The 19,029-nt window shown below is 43.2% G+C and overlaps 1 pseudogene; it reads right to left on the reverse strand.

The window, feature by feature from the left end:
* Positions 1–3,212: 3,212 nt before the first annotated feature.
* The window catches only part of LOC136789187 (stabilizer of axonemal microtubules 1-like), a 44,087-nt pseudogene continuing 28,270 nt past the window's right edge, over positions 3,213–19,029 (reverse strand).

Genomic DNA, 19,029 nt, shown 5'->3' on the forward strand with positions numbered 1-19,029 from the left:
CAATAGTTACTGTGACAGTGTAACTGAAAGCTTTCTTCCAGTGCATGCAGACAGAGAAGTAATGCTGGTGGAAAGGAAGGAACGTGGTCCCATGAAGCCAAACCACCTACACCAAGTTACTGTTGCTTAAAAAATGAAGGCATAGTTGGGTGCACAGTTCACATGTTTTACCAGGAGGAGAGCTTGAGTGCTTTGGACATTTGCATGGAATTTCTGGATGTCCATAATTCTCTTACGTCTCTCGTATATCCACATATTAACTCTGCAGCACACACAAAACTGGTCCCATGCTTCATGACCTGCTCAGACCTATTGAATTCTGCACATTTTAGATGTGTCTGATCCACTGACCGTGTGTGCCAACCATGCAGTACACCAAGAGTATAGTCAGTATAGCCTAAAGGTAATACTGCTGGAATAGTCCTGAAATGAGAACCAAGGACACATACCTTCATAAGTGGATTTTGTGTCCATCTTGGCACCAGAGATGTCTCTCGTCTCACGGGGGAGGCAAGGAAGTACTTGACAGATAGGGTGGGGGTTATAATCTTGTCTATAAATGGAGGTCAAATCCATGCTCTCATCACTCTTGACATGCTTTTCAGGTACTTTAAGTTTCAATGGCAACACTTCATGAGCTATGTAATCTCTCCTGTGAATAATAATTTCATTATGTCTTTTTTCTAAAGGACAAAATTATGCTCCTTCTGGACATACGCAGAAATTATTACTTCCTCTTACCTTCACAACCTAAGCAAGTTTGGATAGGATACAAGCATTAATGAAACACACTAGCCCTTCACTTTTGGAAATCCAGATTCTGAAAAAGGAACTTAGGCAGCTCTGGACAAACTCAGGCAGGACAGATTGCCCCTTCTCTCCACCGAGCAAGGTTAATGGCCTTCCTCAAAGCTATGTCTGTTATCCAGGGAAGTTATACCAGAAGACGTAACTTCTTTTATAAAGCCCAATAATTACAGCAGGCTATCTAGGCATGACAGAGGGAACAGCCTTCCCAGACAATGCATTGCACAGCTGTTTAGCCCCGGATGGAGAGAGAACAAAACATTTTTCCTGCTAGACACCAACTGAGAAACGAAACATCAGTGTGGTCAGACAGGCAGCTTTTTCTCATGTACCGTTGTAAAATAACTATGTTAAGATACTGGGGTAGTGTTACGTAACAAAACATCACAGAAACAAGATGGAGAAGAAAATTACATCACCGTCTGACATTCACTGACCTGAACCTATGTCACCACACACATCCTCTTGTATAGGACAGACAGCCTGCTGCCTGGCACCAGAGAATTCAGTTTCTAGTGTCAGAATAATATTTCAATGGTATGCCGATTTGTTTACACCTTTGGCAGCTGGGCAGGAGAAACGGTCAGTACTGGAGCTATTCTAATATTAACAGTACATTTTCTGAGGCTCTGAATTTAATGTATTAGTCACATAATTTAGGAAATAAACAAGATTCTCAAAAGACTGTGTGGCAGAGGGAAGGAACATTCACACTGCAAATTTTTAAGTATGGGGTAAAAACAGAAATGCAAAAGTAAATAATTCCAAGGGCATCAAGAATTCCTTATGTAGATGTCACACAAGTTGTAGCCACTTGGTATCCTTTTTTAAGGGGCCAAGAAAAGGCAAGCAGCAATAAAATAGGCATGCAGCAGCCTCAGTAGCAGGGAGGGTTCAATAACAGAGATGATCTTTCCCAAGCCACTCTCAGAGCACAATAAAACCCAATTTTGAAGCAGCTGAGCCTGTACTGGGGCATGTAACTGATCACAGGCAGGTGATTCTTCACCAGTGTGATCAAGCATTTCTTGGCAGCAAGAGCACTTTCTCTCACTCTGTCTATTGCATTGCAACAGAACCTGTAGTGGAGACAACAGCGGACAGATTGATGGGCTGGTAAGTCAGTGGCAACCTGCATCCAAGACACTGTGAAAAGTGGTACTGCCTACAACTCCTGAACTTTGTCCAGGAGGCTTATTGCTTACCTGCAACATCTGATGCTCAGCAGAGGGTTCACTCCATCAATTCACTCTGCCTGAGAGGAGTTTAATCACACAGAAGTAGAGATCCTAGCAGAAGTCTAACATATGGTGACACCTTTACACTAGGCCTTGGCACTTTCCAGGTGGATGTCTTTTCTTGTGAGTGCTGCCCAGAGGACAGCAAGATTTGCAATCCAATGGCTAGCAGCTCAAGCTCTGTTTTCTGCTCTTACAAGGGTAGGTGATTTTTAGTTGTTTGATAAAGTGCATGCTCTGAAGAAGCAAGTAGAATTAGTTTCTTCTTTTCAGAAACTTTTCACTAAACTTCAGGAGTAATAGTTATTATAGGAATAACCATCCTTGTCCAAGCAAGGGTAGTTTTTCTGGTTGACCAAGAAGTTTCTAGGACTCCTTGACAGAACCCACATAGTGGCTGCACCTCCTTACTGTCCTTAAGAGGACACAAATGAGCCCAGGATTTATGGGCAGACACATGGACATCTAGCTGCTTCGGCTCTAGGTGGGAGGCACACATAGAAGTGACGTGTGAGAATGTCTCATCAAAGCCCTCTCAGTCCCTGCTGAAACCTTTAACATAGAGAGAGGCATCCCTAATATGAGTGAAAGTCAGGCATTTTGGCCTTCAACGGCAACATTTGTGTTTTAGTTTGACAACTCTTAAAAAGGCATAGAGAGGGGAAGGAGTTCATAAAGCTTGTCAGGATAAGGACATACAGATGGTGTTAAGAGTTTATTAATAGCCATTGGCATCTCCTTGGTCTCTTACTCAGCTCAGCAAAGGCAAGTGTGAGGTTGTTTGTGACTGTGCCTCTGAGCACAAAGAAAGCAAATATCAGGCAACAGTGCAAGTGTGAGGATTTCTGCTGAACACCAGCACTGGGCTGCAGCATAGCCGAGAAGAAAAACTGCCCAGCACTACACAGGGACTACCCTGAGGAGCACACCCACACCCCCCTTCCAGTCATCAAGCTTTACCATATTCATACCTCCTCACAAACCAGTCACTCGTGTTACAGTGTACAAAGTGCCACACAAAGCGCAGAACAAAAGAAAAATACTCCCCAGATATCATCCGTAGTTTCCCAGGCAATATTTCAGCTTCTTTCCCAGAAGCCTTCCCAAAACAGGAAGCAAGCAAACACCAGGGCCATAACCATGCTGCTGTGGCCTGTGTTTTCTTCAATCAGATCACATCTCAGCCTCCTGGAAGTGCAAGAAAAATAACCGCTTCCCTCCACTGCAACAACTGGCCTCAGACATCCATCACTCCTCACCAGTGCTTGTATAACCCCAGAGTTGTTGTCTTCGGGTTCCCCTTGTGGAAAGCAATCATTTTTGTTTTTTCTATTGCCCATCTCTAAAACACACATTCTCTAAAACACAACCCTCATTCTCATTCACTCCTTTTCGTACTTTGCAGTTGAGATGCCTTCCATGGGTATCTGTGCCATCTTGTACTCATCCTTTGGTTTGAATGAGTCTCTGGGAAGTGTGCAGGGTTAAAGGGGGTATTTCTCCATGTACTCCGATAGCACACATGGCTTCTCGCTCTTGTCATAGGGCCTGGTGGGCAGATGTGGACAATGGTGACATCTGCAAGGGAAAAAAATAACAGGGGATTTAGTGCCTCACAGGTCATTTTAGATAGCTGACTGAAAATACCTTCTATAACCTGGCTGCAGGGTACAACTATAAAACAGTGGATAAGTGACCATTGCAATGAATGCTATAGCTTTGATTATACCAAGTCCAAAATCACACCCTGCACAAAGAATGGGTTGTTTCTGTCTTATTCCATAGCCTGCAGTCACAAAAAGTCAGCAAAGCCAACAAAAACAGCCTAAGAAAAACATGTTCACCTGGATGAAGAAAATAAAAAAAATTAATCTGAAATACAGTCAAGTACTCCATATTGTACTGGACTGGAAACTCCATTTAATGTTCCTTTTGTTCCATTTCTCATCAATTTATTGTCCTACTTTGCACACTTATTGAGCTCACTTGAGTAGATAAGTGACAGTTTGGGAGTCTCTATTCACTCCTCCATGAACTCATACTTGGACAGCAGTGCTCTGGCTTTAAATGACACACATGCAGGAAAATAGAGACATGAACCATAATGATCTCGATGTCCTCCTGCCATAACTAGCTGCACTTGTTCTGAGATCAGCAGAAACAATACCAAGGAAGTATCTCCTATGAAAGTCTGAGCATACATGCTGAGAGCAGATGTTTGTACCTTGATAAACAAATAGACACCTTCTATGATCAGGCTCCTGAAAACTTACAGAACAGCTCTAAAGATGAAAATAATGATATGAATAATTTCATCACATTTTTGCTATTTGCTGTTCTTTCAGTACTTCACAGAATCCTTCCTTTTCTGAAAAAGCCACTTCTGTAGTAAGCCAGAGCCTTCAGATTAAAGTAGTTCCATCAGCTCCCGTAGATCAACAATGTGATGCACCAGCACAGGCCTTGCTGCTGGTGAGTGGGCACATCTGAAAGGAGAAGCTATACTGCAGCACATTTAAGGTGTCAGGGTGGGGGAATGAAGGCTGCCATGTAAACAAGAGAATCAACAGACGGGCGAACAGAACAATCCACCCTTTGGCTCTAGTGGAGATTTTCTGGAGGACAGCACCTAAAATATGGAAAACATCATTTGTTACTTCCCAAAGCAGTTATGTAAGTTGTTGACTGCTGGTGCTGACTTTGAAGGCATCGCTGTTTCTGCCAGCTGAAGCTTCTAAAACCTCTACATCACTGTAAGTATATTAGTTCTGGAGATAGTCTCGTATGAAGCCAGATGACCACTCCTAAAGCTGTGGTGCTTTCCAGTCTGTTTTCACTTATATAGCTGTATACACTAGATGTCACTGTATGCTCTCCCAGGAAAGGGTCAATTTCTACTGCTACTTGCAGTGGCACATAGAAGTGCCATAACTCCTAGAGATCAGTGAAGCTATCCTGGAATGACTTTTTCAAAACAACAAAAAACATGGCATCCTCCTACCTATCTATGGATTTGAGTCAATACAGGTCTATTGACATGGTAAACAATAAATTTCTCAGTATGGAACCCTGAGGTAAAGTTACTTCTGAAGCTAAAAATTCTTAAAATTAGTGTTGATTAATATATGCTTACTCCCTTAAATTAGACAAAACAAAATCAAAGTCACATGCATTCTATTTTTTTCAATGAGAGTAAATCTTAGAAACATGGAAATCGTCTAAAACATATCACACTTATTTTAGGGGCTCACCAAATTTCTTAATTAATACTGTGTCTAAATCCAAAGCAGTTACCTATTTAGAAGTCTGTACTCTGTCTGAGCAACATATTATTTACCAGGCTGCAGGTGTTTTACAAAAGTTGTGTTACTGAAAGGAATGGTAGGTAAGTGACATTTTTTGTTTTCTTCATGAATGAAAGAGGGCTGTGTATAAAACCAGTTTGTGTTTTTCATTATAGGATTGTTGCTACTTGTCTTCAGCGTTTCCTGCATTGCTTTTTATACAAAATCCTTTAGGCCATGCAGAACTGTATAACATTAAAGCTGAGCTACTGTTGCGACTTCTAGCCTAGACATGACAAGGCCAGATTTGTTAAAACTCAGACACTTTTCAGAGACTTTGCAGAGCTGAAACTATGGAGTTATCATTTCTTGAAGCAGATTCAGTATTATTCTCTACCAATTGCTACTATTACAGGTGTTCACAAGAGCAAAAATAAGTCCCGTTACAGAATCAAGATCTCTCAATGCTGGATGCTTCTCCCACACATAACAACAACAACAACAACAACAAAAAGGCAGTCTAGCCATAACCAGGCTCAGTTGTGGCTTCAAGCAAAGGGTGAAACAGAAAATATTTGTGTATCTGTAGACTGGCAATTAGTGCGACTTAATAGGAGCAAAAAAAGCTTTGAAGGCCCAGCATCCACCATACAGACACCTTAGGGTGGGTTTACCCTAGACGAGCTCCAGTCCAGTGCTCTGCCAGAGGAGCCGGAGATCCTCTCTCTTTGTGAAAGGAGCTCAGACAAGGTACTGCAAGACTGCTCCATAATGTGCACCAAAATGAGGACACTGAGGACTAGCTGATTTTCTGCAGAAGCTCACTCCTGACTGGAACTAAAATACCAGCATGGATTATCCAGCACTGGTGACCTCCTTCTTTCCGTGCTGTGGCCAGGCCAGAGCAGCGTGCGGAAGGCTTATCCTGTCAAAGACAGACTTTGGATCTCACCATGTGATTTCTTCCCAGAGACATAACAGTTTATGTCCCTTTCCAGTTTGATTTAAACCTGCTGGAGTCAATGTGAACTTTGCTGATTAAGGACTTTAGGAATAAGCCTATGGGACTCACAGTGAGAGGAGGCCTCTGGTTTTATGTCTCATACATCATTCCTGTCAAAGTCAGAGTGTTCCCTTCTGAACGTATGCTTTCCAGTGCTCCATCTAGTCCAGATTTGAGTTATTTATTTAAAAGAGCTTCTATACTTAGCAAAATCACTGTTAAATCAGATGTTGAGCAACCTAGGGTCAGTCAATGTCTGCTTACTCTTGCTTGTCCACATGACATTCTTGAAATGCACTTTGTGACAAAAACCTTCCAAGCACAAGCTGCACTGACACTTTCTGGCCACACTTGTGGTCTTTTAGCATTCCTATGAATTATTCCTCATCCTCCAAGGGAAAATGATCTGCCTATTCTTTCTGCTTCAAATCTGTTGGCTTCACACTTCCCTTAAGTGCACTTTCTTCCCACTGCTGTCTTAAAGTCTCTAACACAGCAAGCTAGTCTTAAGCTTGACTTTGGAATGTGTTGATGAGGCCCTTATGTTAGCTTTTTATGACAGAATTCACTCAAATAGGGTGGGGGAAATAGCTATACCACCTTGTTCACCACAGCCCTGCAGTAGCACTTTGCAAATAAGGAATTAATGACACTTCATTAACATCATCAGGTAGTATCCCATTACAGCTCACCTGCACACACACGGTGTGGAGGGGGTCTCTTCCAACACTAAGCTCCAAAAGTGTTCCAGAGCAGAGGTTCTGTGCAGTCCCCTGCCTGTGTCAGACAGGCTCTTTGCCACAAGCACTTGGTCCTGTATCCTGACAGACGTACACAAGGCAGAGGCCTGTGCCTACCCAGTGGCCCTGTTGGGAGCAGGAGACATGAGGGGTCCTGCAGATCAGCATGGCAAGGGTGGGTAGCCCAGATGCCCCTCCAGAAGACCACACAGTAGTAGGAAGGTAACAACAGTTTGCTGAACCTATGTTTTTCCCCTTGCAGGCATCTGGTTCTGTGAATACTAGGGGTCTTCTGAAGAGCCCAGGATGGGAAAAAAGGACAGGATCTCCTGCAGACAGCAGCAGACCTAGTTTGCCAAGCAGTTTGCCTTGTGATGAAGCTAAGCCTACATGAGGGACCAGCAAGATCTGGCGGTGTTTTATACCTCAACTATTCACCCACTCTTCATGTGTACATTTCTCCTTTCTCTGTTTTCAGGCACAAAACAACAGAATGAGATTTTTCAGAGTTAGCTCTTGGGAAAAGCACTTTCCCAAAAATAAACCCCTCACAATTGGGCAGAAATGCAAATCTGAATCTTCTGTCTTCTATTATTTTGCACTAAATTGCAATGTGTGCCCACAGATATTAGATTAACACACATTCTATCAGACTACAAGCGAAATATGATCGTCGTTGGTAACTCACCACGAACATATGATACAATAAAAGCTTCACTTCTGCATCTAAAGAGATATTATTGAAAATATTTTACTGAAGACTAATGTAAATAACAGAGCAAGACTCTCAAATATAAGGAATGGAAGAACACTAGACCTTGCATTTTGCTACACTTTACTACTTCTGGCATGATAAATATTTATAAAAGAACTACATAATTCTCCAGTACTGAATTCACTGTTATGTGGCTGCAGCAAGATGGCACACTAATGTCAGAACTAAACAGCCGAAGTCATGAATAAATGGTAGGTTACCTTACAGTTGCTATTGTTTTAGTACTGCATTTGTCAAACTGTACCTGATTTTCTAAATGCTGATGAGACCTAGATTTTGACATTTCTTAGGCTTGCCTGCTTAGATGTTTGTGTTTTTCTTCTTCTTTTCTTTTCTTTTTCTTTCTTTTTGGCTAATTCTACTCTGAGTTTCACTTGTCCAAATTATTCTTTACTTAATTGGGGTCTATCAAGTTAACCTGGCCAGTATTTGTAATCAAGCATGACAAGGAAATGCATAGGTTTTTTAGGCCCACTAAGAATTATGGAAGAACACCAGACTCTTGGGGGGTCGAATGCTGGAGAATTTCCATTTTGAACCACTTAGATTTCTAGTAGCCTAGAAGCAGACAATGATATCTTGAAAGCAAATATTTCCCAATAAGGGAACCTACTCTGCTGAAGTTTTGGACTCATTCTGCAAACATTTTCCATTTGGCAGAACTGAGCCTTCTGATTCCACATAGCCATGTGCTGTCCATATTTCCAACATAAAATTAGCAGTTATATACACTGTTGTATATGTAAATCAGCACATTAGTATAGAGGACATCAATGTAGGAAAAAATGTGACAAAATTCACATTCTGCAGTTTATACATTTGATGTGGGAAGTGACCCTAGACCTCTTATTCCCAGGCTACACTCTCAACCACAAAAGCAACAGCTGTCTGAGATTTGGATTTTATGCTTTGTAGATGAACAAGTAATGTGCTCTATGTAGTTCACTTAATTCTCAACAGCACCACCGAACACAAACTTTACACCAGTTGACATCAGCTCTCATCAGAAGGCACTGTCTCTGAAGAAAAAAGAAACTACTGCATGTCAACATGTCCTGCTAGTCCACAATGAGAAAGCCAAGAATTCAAAACAGCATTGGTAATAATTCACACTTGCTCAGCAATTTCATCCAAGCAAAGGATTCCAGATGTGCTGTCCATGTGAAAATAAGATGATCAGGACCTTGCCATTGTGGAGAAACACAGGGACAAAGACAGAAACATTCATATAGATGAAATACTGTATCATATGAAAAATACTATGGGCATGTGATCCTTAGGGTTAAGCATCAGGGTTTTTTTTGACTAAAAAGAGCACTCTCAGCTTACAATTGGAGATGTAACTTGTATTCTGATTAAGCAGGTTGAGGTGCATCAGCAAGTGTATGCTGCTGCTGAAACTCAGCCCACTTGTTATAGACCATTTTTGATGTACTTGTACCAAATTTGTTAAGTATGGAAAGAAAAAATATGTTCTGAAGCTATGTTAGCAGAATGTGGATAGCTAGGCAATAGCATGTAACTCACCTACCAGTCTGTGCAGTCAGAAGAAGATACTCTCAGCTCAACAAAAGTCTAATTGTTTATAGCCCTGGGGTCTTCAGTTCTGCTGTTACCTGTTCCCTCCCTCATATCACGCCACACGTACACCTCTATGCTACATCCCATGTCTGCATTTTCAAGGCCTCTGCTATCACACCAGGCCAGTATTGCCTTGCATTGCATCACTATGGTAGGGTCATAAGCTTTGCATTCTGCACAGAATAACTACAGGTTACCACTAGCTGTATAAAATTGTGGCAATAGAACATGACTGCGCAGAGACAAGCAGAACTAAAATAAATAAGGTGATGGCCACCTGGACATTAGAAGAATTGCTGTTAAGTTAAAAAGAATAAAACAAAGCCCCAGGCAAGCCAAGAGAAATTCAAATTCTAGTAAGTCCTGAGGTCTCGTAGAGTTAATACAGAGCCTGCAGGTTGTTCTAGTGATGGGAATCCTGTATTTATTGGGCTTTGGGGCTACACAAATAAAGGTATTATGGTCCCTCCTTAAATTTTATTTTGTCTCTAACATTATCCCCATGCCTAGCACAACAGAGGTTTTGAGGTCAGTTTCCTAGCAAAGTGCAGATACAATACTGATATCAATAATAGACATAATGTATGCATAACAATAAATAATATTTATTATTTAAGTTATATATGGGACCCCCAAACAGATTTTGTGAAAGAGCATGGCAGATATTTGTTTCTTCCCAAGTCAATAGTCAGTATCCAATTCCCTTCATCTCAGACAGCTCTATTGTTGGAAAACATTTTTAGCCACAGTTTTCCTGAACAAAAACTAACACCGACATAACTTCTGTATTCTCAAGAAAAAAGCAAGCCAAGAATTCAAAGTACATTAAAAAATACAATGATCACCTATAACCTGTGGTAAGTGTATTGGTTCTCCTAGCCCATTTCAGAAAAAGTATTTCAGATTTACGGCGGTTTCAAAGGCAGATAAAAGAATATATGCAAGTCTGGAGAAAGGATTGAGTAAAGAATCCCCCCAAAAATGGAACTATACATTAAAAAGACAAATTCTGGAAAAATTCTGGAAAGCAAAACATTCAGAACTGAGAAGAAAAGTTCTTTCCACAAATGATGGTGTAACTTGTTGTCATGGGTTGGTGCATATTTTCAGGCTTCAGGCAGAAGGGTATTTGTAGCTTTCCCCTTTAGCTGCTCACTCCACATTTAAGGAGATCAGATTAGACGGAGGACAAATCAGATCTTGAATGGTAATGCATATTTTTCTACAGACTCTCACAATGCATACAAACAGCATTCAATCGTGGCTCACAAAGCAAGAATCTTCAGCTTAACCTGCTCATTCCTGTCTCATAAAATGCCCTCTGTTATGCGACATTTCCAGCTTCCATGGTGCAGCTAAGCAGTCTGCACCAAGTGCTGCATTGCAATCGGTTACACGTTGATACAGGTTGAAAACAAGCATTTCTTGCAACATCTTGCACAAGAGTGTTGTGCCCTCATGTGGGGGCATTAAGGTATGAACTATAGCTCTTCCCCTATGTAAGCTGATCATGCTGAGAGCAGCACTCTTTTGTTTGATTAAATTGCATCTGTATTGCTCAGAGTATCTCATAGTTAAAAGCAAGATGAAAATCAGATGAGAATACCTTTTGAAATCATTAAGAACTACAAACCAAACTTAAATGGTAAAATGAATGCAACTCCCCTGCCTTAAAGGGTCTTTGGTTCATCTAAACAGAAGTTAAGATGAAACACCTGAACAGTTTACCAGCTCATATTAAAAACATGTTTAAACCTAGAATGGTTAACTTGGAGCCACAGCCCAGGACCAGAATCCAGGGTGTTTGATTTCATTTTCTGTATTTACCACAGTCTTCACAGTCAGCACAGCTCTCTGAGAGCTAAAGATAAAGTACAGCATTATTCAGAGAAGTAGGAGGAATCCTGCAAGGATTTCTCAAGATTTCAATGTTATAGAAATCTCTAGCTCAGGTAGAACTACAATAATGTCCAAGTAAAGATAGGAATGTGAAAATGCACCAGAGAAATGGGGCATGCTCTATGTCAGGAACTGATGATTAACAGACAGGCTGCAAAGAAAATCACTGAAAGTGAGTCTTTATTTGTGCAAATCTTTTCTCTTCCAAGCAATGGAGATGCAATCAGAGATCCAGCTACATGACTGGGTTACCAAAGGATAGACGATAGATTAGATGTCTGTGAAAGGAAGAGGAGCATCCAAGTGCAAAGTATCAAAGTATATTGCATATAAATATTGGATGTGGTAATAATATCAGGACAATGAAAACATTTTGGTGGAGCACATGGAAGGTACGAGGTTCTGCTTTTAGATGGTGAGTGGTCTTGAAACCAAAAGTAAATGTGCATAAAAGAAGAGATCGGTTGAGAGAAGTTTGAAGTACTTGTGATCATAACAGTACAAAAAAAAAAAAAAAAAAAAAACTCAATTGAATTCCCATCCAGCTCAGGAGCTTTTTTCTTTGTGTCATATCAGAATGTTGAATTCTGGATGCAAAACTTCACTTTTTCTTTGGCACATAGACTCTTTCACCAAATGCTGGAAAAGATGGATCAGTGATCACATCCAAATGAATAGAAGTGATAACGGAGAAAGAGAAGTTTGACACATTTGCACACACATTGTCTTCACTGTGAAGTCAGGCAAAAGTTTAACAGAAGAGGAACACACATTTATAGATGTACAGTGCTTATCAGTGGGAAAAGAATGAAATGTGGTCAGCCAGCCCTCCGAATTCACCCACATCAGAATGCCACCACTGGGAATGTGGAAGGAGGCCAATACGCTGGGGTTTGCTATTACATGTTGTTGTGGTTGTGTCCCTTTCAAAAGCTGCACACAGTCATCATGGTCATCCTTTTTAATGACCAAGTGAACTTCAAGCAAACCCCATACTGCGCTCACTATATTTCACATAGCCACTCCTGTCTTTTTTCACATTTTTTATCTTGCTTTCTACATGTGCAACCAGTAAACAAATTCTGTTACAATCTTCCTGCTAATCTCATCTCAAATACCCTTAATGAGTAAACATTCTACTGTCTCTTCAATACTCATCAATATGATTTTAGGTATTATCAGTACAGTTCAGAGGGCTTTGTTGACTTGCTGTATTTCAGCACCTAAAGGCTCACAGGCGATAATTTGCAGAAATAAATATAACTATCTTCCTATCTCCTTCAAACGTTCTCTTTGAAATAATATAAGCAATTATTAAGAATATTAACTCATTCAAAATAGAAAGTATAGCAAGTAGAAAGGAAGTCTTAAAAATCCTGATTAAACTCCCCCTTCCCCCCAACAAAAAAAAAAATATATATATATATATATAAATAAATCTGTGCAAATGCAGGCAATAGAGTAGACTCAGTAACTATTGTGTTGTCAGAACTCACTCATCCTAGCCAGACACAGGAAACAACAGAGAAACTGATGCCAAAATTCACTTTTGAGAGTTCCAGGATCTGTAATAGTGAGAGCACATACAAAAAATATGTGGCTGCATTATTTTTGTTATCTGACACAAGACGTTAGCAAAAGAAAGGTCCAAACAGTCCAATAATTTTAATAAATTATTTGTGGAAACAGTATCCTTTAATACTGGAATGTGCTCTTGATAGTAAACAGGTAGATATCTATATCTAGGGATACTAAATTTGGTTGGTAATGTGTTTAACTTCACAAAATGAATACAACGATTTCTCTGTACCCTCCAACTGAGAACTAAGTTTTATACCCCTCTCCACCAAGACAGCGGTCAAAGAGTAATTAGACCTGTTATGAAGTATTATAAAGCCATCATTATTTCATGCATGAGAGCTCAGATTTCAGTACATTAACACAATCACTGCATATCATATTTTATACAAACTCATGATGACAGATTTTGTAACTTACTAAAGCAAGACCTAGTGAAGTTCTTCCCTGTATGTGCATACCCACTGCACCTAACCAGCAATGATGGAGTAAATACTTTTACATCTAAGATTGTATAGCACTGCCATAGATCAAGTAGAGGCATATACTCGGTATTTACTTGAGACAAGAGAGAGAAAGGAAAGTATTTCATATAAGCCAAAATCCAAGAGATTCACATATCAGACCTCAGAGAATTCATCTGTAATCCACAAAGATTGACCAGTTTAAGTAGACAATGTCGCTTCCTTACGTGAAGCAAGGTGTTTGGATGTTAATGTCCAGTGTTACTGTGAACAAGCTGTGCCCATACTTAGGATGCAGATCACATCAGTGAATCCTGTCTGGGCTGGCAGGAGCAGAGACAACAGAGGGACATCTGACCTACTCAAGTATAGTGAATGCTCAAAGTATAGTGAATACTCAAGTATAGTGAAATGCTCAGCTGCATTTCAGGCTTGCAGGGATATTATAGCTTGTAAAACAGTATCTTTAAAAGTGTGCTAGGGAGGTATTGAATGAGGGCAACTTCTCTTCTAGACTGATAACTGTCAAGAGCTTCTCGTACAGATGACAGGCATCTGTTACATTTTATGTTGTCTGCTTTTGTGTTCACACTATCGAGGAACAAAACTCGTGGAAATAACTACATTAGAAGCTCGGAGAAATTCAAGAAAACTTCTAGCTTTAGATGTTTCCTAGGCTGCAAAACTGTTGGCCAAAAGAAAGAGTGCAATTGAGGGCATCAGAGAAAGGAATGAGGGAATGAATCAGGATTGAAGACATCATGGTGCATCTGGTGTGCCTGCTGAAATGGTAGGGAATGGATTACATAGATTAATTGTGTCATCCTTCATCCTAGTGATCATATGATATCTCAGGTCTCAGTAATACAGTACATCTGGAGTGAAAAATGATTTAGTATGAAACAGTCATCAGCTTTGTCTGGACAGATGGCTACCAGTCCTTGAAAAGAAGCTAGAGGTTTGGAAAAGTCAAGTACACCCACATATACTGGGGTCAGAAATGGCAAATACTAACATGTATCTTGGGGAATTGACTGTCTTCTGGCTGCACCTGGGAAACAAATGAAGGACCCTTTTCCCCTATTCCGGTAGACCCCAGCAATAACAGTGGCCTGCCCATGACCTGCTAGTTCAAAAGTCCAGTATGTGGAAATGCTATGCTGAAAATGGAAAACATGCCTCCTTCTGAAGGAACTGCTGAGCTAAAGGTCAGTACTCATAAACATGCAAGCTCTTAAATGGAAAGACTATTTCTCGTTTATTTTTTTGTTTTAATGTGAAGCAAATCCCTCAATCTAAGCTCCACAATTCTGAAATACCCTGGACTTTCACTTTGGACACAGACTTCATGTTTGGCCTCTATGATAATAAGGAGCTGAGGCTATGATGAAGGTTCTTTTAAAATTTAGACTTCATTCAAATGTTGATGACTTGTGTTCTAAATAGAAATATGTTAGACTTTCTTTGACTCCTCTTATTCAAGCTCATTTTTTGTTGTATGTATTCGGAGGAAAGTACAGTCACACCGAGTGATGTAGAGAAAAGGTAAGTGGAGAAATAATGCAGATAATTGAAACATCTGTGAAAACTGAAAGGAATCAAAGCTACCTAAACAAGTACACCAGCATATGGATAATTAGCTCCAACACTGCTATCCTTCACACCATTTCAAAGTGTAAGTAATTAATTGATAAATTAATTGATAAAATCTTGCCGAGGCGACCGGCTCCGGGGCAGACGCGTGCTGCAGCGGAGCGCGGGATCGGGACAGGCAGGGCTATTTTTCGGGCATCGAGCCTATGTGAGGGAGCCGCCAGGCACCAGCAGCCCTCGTGAGGGAGGCTGACGAGGCGTAGGCGGAGCCAGCAGCGTCAGCGACAGCTCCTCCCCCCGGCCGTTCAAAGGCAGCCCTTAGGGAGCGCGAGCGACCAGGAGCGCGGCGAACAGGGCCGGCAAACAGGGAGTGACACGGCAGTTAGCGAGGCAGTGAGCGCGGGCAGGAAGGGCGGGGACCCATCGTCGCTCTGTTGCAGCTACCTCTCCCTTCCGTGCTTGTAACCTGCTTGCATAGAACCTGACCATGGTATCAACCAGGCAGAAAACCATGGACTCCGCATCTCGTGCAGCATCTCCAGCCACGGTCACCACAGTGGCTACTCAGACGGAGGGATCCGGGAAAAACACAGCCGTCCAGGTCCTGGGCTGCAGAGTGTGCCCCAGCCTTCTGTCGGTCTCCGACAGCAGTGGTGGGTATGCCTGTGGGAGGTGTGCCCAGGTTGAAGAACTGCTCAGCCAGGTAGCGGTGCTCCGGGAGGAGGTGAACAGGCTCAGAAGCATCAGGGAATCGGAGATGGAAATTGACTGGTAGAGGTGCACTCTACCCTCTCTGAGGCAGGCTCACGAACCTGCCACAGCACAGGCGTCTCCTGTTATGTAGAAAACGGAGGTTCCCTCCTCCTGCCAGGCAACGGGAGGAGACCTAGATCATGGGGGGGAATGGAGACAGGTGCCTATTCGGGGTGGTAGGCGAGCCCTCTCTCTGCCCACCTCACCTTCTCATCTACCCTTAAATAATCGATATGAAGGACTAGAACAAGACAATCTGAATGACAAAGTAGATAAAAACCTGTCCCAGCTGGAGGGGGCGCCTAAGACAAGGCGATCTACACATCGCATTGCCACATCATCCTTCAAAAAAGAAAGAAGGACTATTGTTATGGGGGGCTCCCTTCTGAAAGGGACAGAGGGACCGATATGCCGACCGGACCCAACCCGCAGAGAAGTCTGTTGCCTCCCTGGGGCTCGGGTGAGAGACTTCGCCAAGAAAGTCCAGCGCCTGGTACGGCCCACTGACTACTACCCGCTACTGGTCTTTCAGGCTGGTAGCGGTGAAGTAGCAACGAGAAGTCCGAAGGCGATCAAAAGAGACTTTAGGGATTTGGGGCGACTACTTAGAGGATCAGGGGCACAGGTTGTGTTTGCCTCTGTCCTTCCGATAGGGGGGATCGAAGCTGAAAGGCGTGCTGTTCACATAAACTCGTGGCTTCGAGACTGGTGTGACCGGCAGAACTTTGGGTTCTTTGATCACGGGAAGGTCTATGCTACACAGGGCCTGATGGCACCGGATGGGATGTGCCTCTCTCGAAGAGGGGTAAGGATCTTTGGTCAGGAGTTGGCAGGGCTGATAGATAGGGCTTTAAACTAGAGTCGAAGGGGGAAGGGGCTAAAACCAGGCACGCCGGTGAAGACCTAAGGGAAGGTACGCTAGAATCAGAGGGGCTGGGTGCCAGTGAGGTCCTTCGGGCAGATCCACAAGGTGCTGAGTGTAAGGAGACGCACCTGAAGTGCTTCTACACGAACGCACGCAGTATGAGGAATAAAATGGATGAGCTAGAAGTCCTGGCCCAGTCCCGCAACTACGACATCATCGGCATAAGCGAAACCTGGTGGGATGAGTCCTGTGACTGGGGTGTTGCGATAGATGGTTACAGGCTCTTCAGGAGGGACAGGCAGGGTAGGCGAGGTGGTGGGGTGGCGATGTATGTGAAGCAGGGGCTGGACTGTGTGGAACTTCAGGTCGGCGATGGCAAAGTTGAGAGCCTCTGGGTAAGGATCAAGGGACGAACGAATAAAGGGGATGTCGTTGTGGGAGTCTATTACAGACCGCCTGGCCAGGATGATAGCGCCGATAAATTATTCTTTACAGAACTAAGAGAGGCCTCGAGATTAACTCCCCTTGTCCTTATGGGGGACTTCAACTTGCCAGACGTTAACTGGGAGTGCCACACGGCTGACACGAGCAAGTCCAGGAGGTTCATGAAGCACCTAGATGATAACTTCTTGGTGCAGGTGCTAACGGAGCCAACTAGGAAAGGTGCCCTCCTAGACCTGTTGCTGGAAAACAGAGAGGGTCTGGTGGGAGATGTGGTGATTGGTGGCCGCCTTGGTCAAAGCGACCATGAAGTGGTTGAGTTCAAAATTTACGGTGACAGAAGGAAAAGTGCCACCAAAACCTCATCCCTAGATATGGGGAAAGCGGACTTCAGGCTGCTCAGGGAACTAGTCAGCAAGGTCCCCTGGGAAACTGCTCTTGAAGGCCTCAATGTCCACCAGTGCTGGTCATTCTTTAAACGATGCCTCCTAGAAGCACAAGATCAGGCAATTCCTAAATATCGCAAGTCAGGCAGGCGGGGCAGGAGGCCGGCGTGGCTGACCAGGAACATTCTAATGGAGATTAGGCGGAAACAGAGAGTGTTTCGCTACTGGAAGGAGGGCCAGGTGTCATGGAAAGAATACAGGGATGCTGTTCGTGTTTGTAGGCAGAAAATTCGTGTGGCCAAAGCACACCTAGAGTTGAAGCTGGCTGTGTCTGTGAGAGAAAATAAAAAGGGCTTTTTCAGATATGTGAATGGAAAAAGGAGAACTAAAGAATACATAGGGCCGCTCCTTGATAGGGAAGGTCTCCTCACAGACAATGACATAGGCAAAGCAGAGACGCTTAACGCCTTCTTTGCCTCTGTCTTCAATGCCGATGATGGGCTTCGGGACCCAGGGTGCCCTGAGCTGGAGGACCGGGACGGTGGGGATGACAAACTCCCAACCGACCCTGAACGTGTGCGGGATTTGCTACTCCACCTGGATCCCTACAAGTCCATGGGTCCGGATGGGATTCATCCCCGGGTGCTGAAAGAGCTGGCGGACGTCATCGCGGAACCTCTCTCAATTATTTTTCAACGATCCTGGGAATTTGGAGAGGTCCCGGTAGACTGGAAGCTGGCAAATGTTGTGCCGATTTACAAGAAGGGTCAGAAAGAAGACCCTAGCAATTACAGGCCTGTCAGTCTCACGTCAGTGCCTGGTAAAATCATGGAGAAGATGGTTCTCGAACTTATTGAGGCGCACCTGGGGGACAAAGCAGTCATTGGTCCCAGCCAGCATGGGTTTGTGAAGGGTAGGTCCTGCCTAACTAACCTGATTTCCTTTTATGATAAGATCACCTGTATGATGGACCAAGGGAAACCAGCTGATGTGATTTTTTTGGACTTCAGCAAGGCTTTTGACACGGTTTCCCATAGGATCCTACTGGACAAAATGTCCACCATACAGCTAAATAAAAACATCATACGATGGGTGAGCAATTGGCTAACGGGCAGGGCCCAAAGGGTTATGGTAAATGGGGCTGCGTCAGGCTGGCGGGCGGTCACCAGTGGTGTCCCTCAAGGCTCCATTTTAGGGCCGGTACTTTTCAATATTTTTATAAACGATCTGGATGTAGGAATAGAAGGTATTTTGAGCAAGTTTGCTGATGACACCAAACTTGGAGGAGTTGTGGACTCAAATGAGGGTGGAAAGGCCTTGCAGAGGGATCTGGATCGGTTGGAGAGCTGGGCGATCATCAACCGCATGAAGTTCAATAAGAGCAAGTGCCGGGTCCTGCACCTGGGACGGGGAAACCCTGGCTGCACGTACAGACTGGGCGATGAGACGCTGGAGAGCAGCCTAGAAGAGAGGGATCTGGGGGTCGTGGTAGACAGCAAGTTGAATACGAGCCAGCAGTGTGCCCTGGCGGCCAGGAGGGCCAACCGTGTCCTGGGGTGCATCAAGCACGGCATCGCTAGTAGGTCAAGGGAGGTGATTGCCCCCCTCTACTCTGCGCTGGT

This window comes from Anser cygnoides, unplaced genomic scaffold (assembly GCF_040182565.1).
Source record: "Anser cygnoides isolate HZ-2024a breed goose unplaced genomic scaffold, Taihu_goose_T2T_genome scaffold_42_1, whole genome shotgun sequence".
NCBI lineage: Eukaryota > Metazoa > Chordata > Aves > Anseriformes > Anatidae > Anser > Anser cygnoides.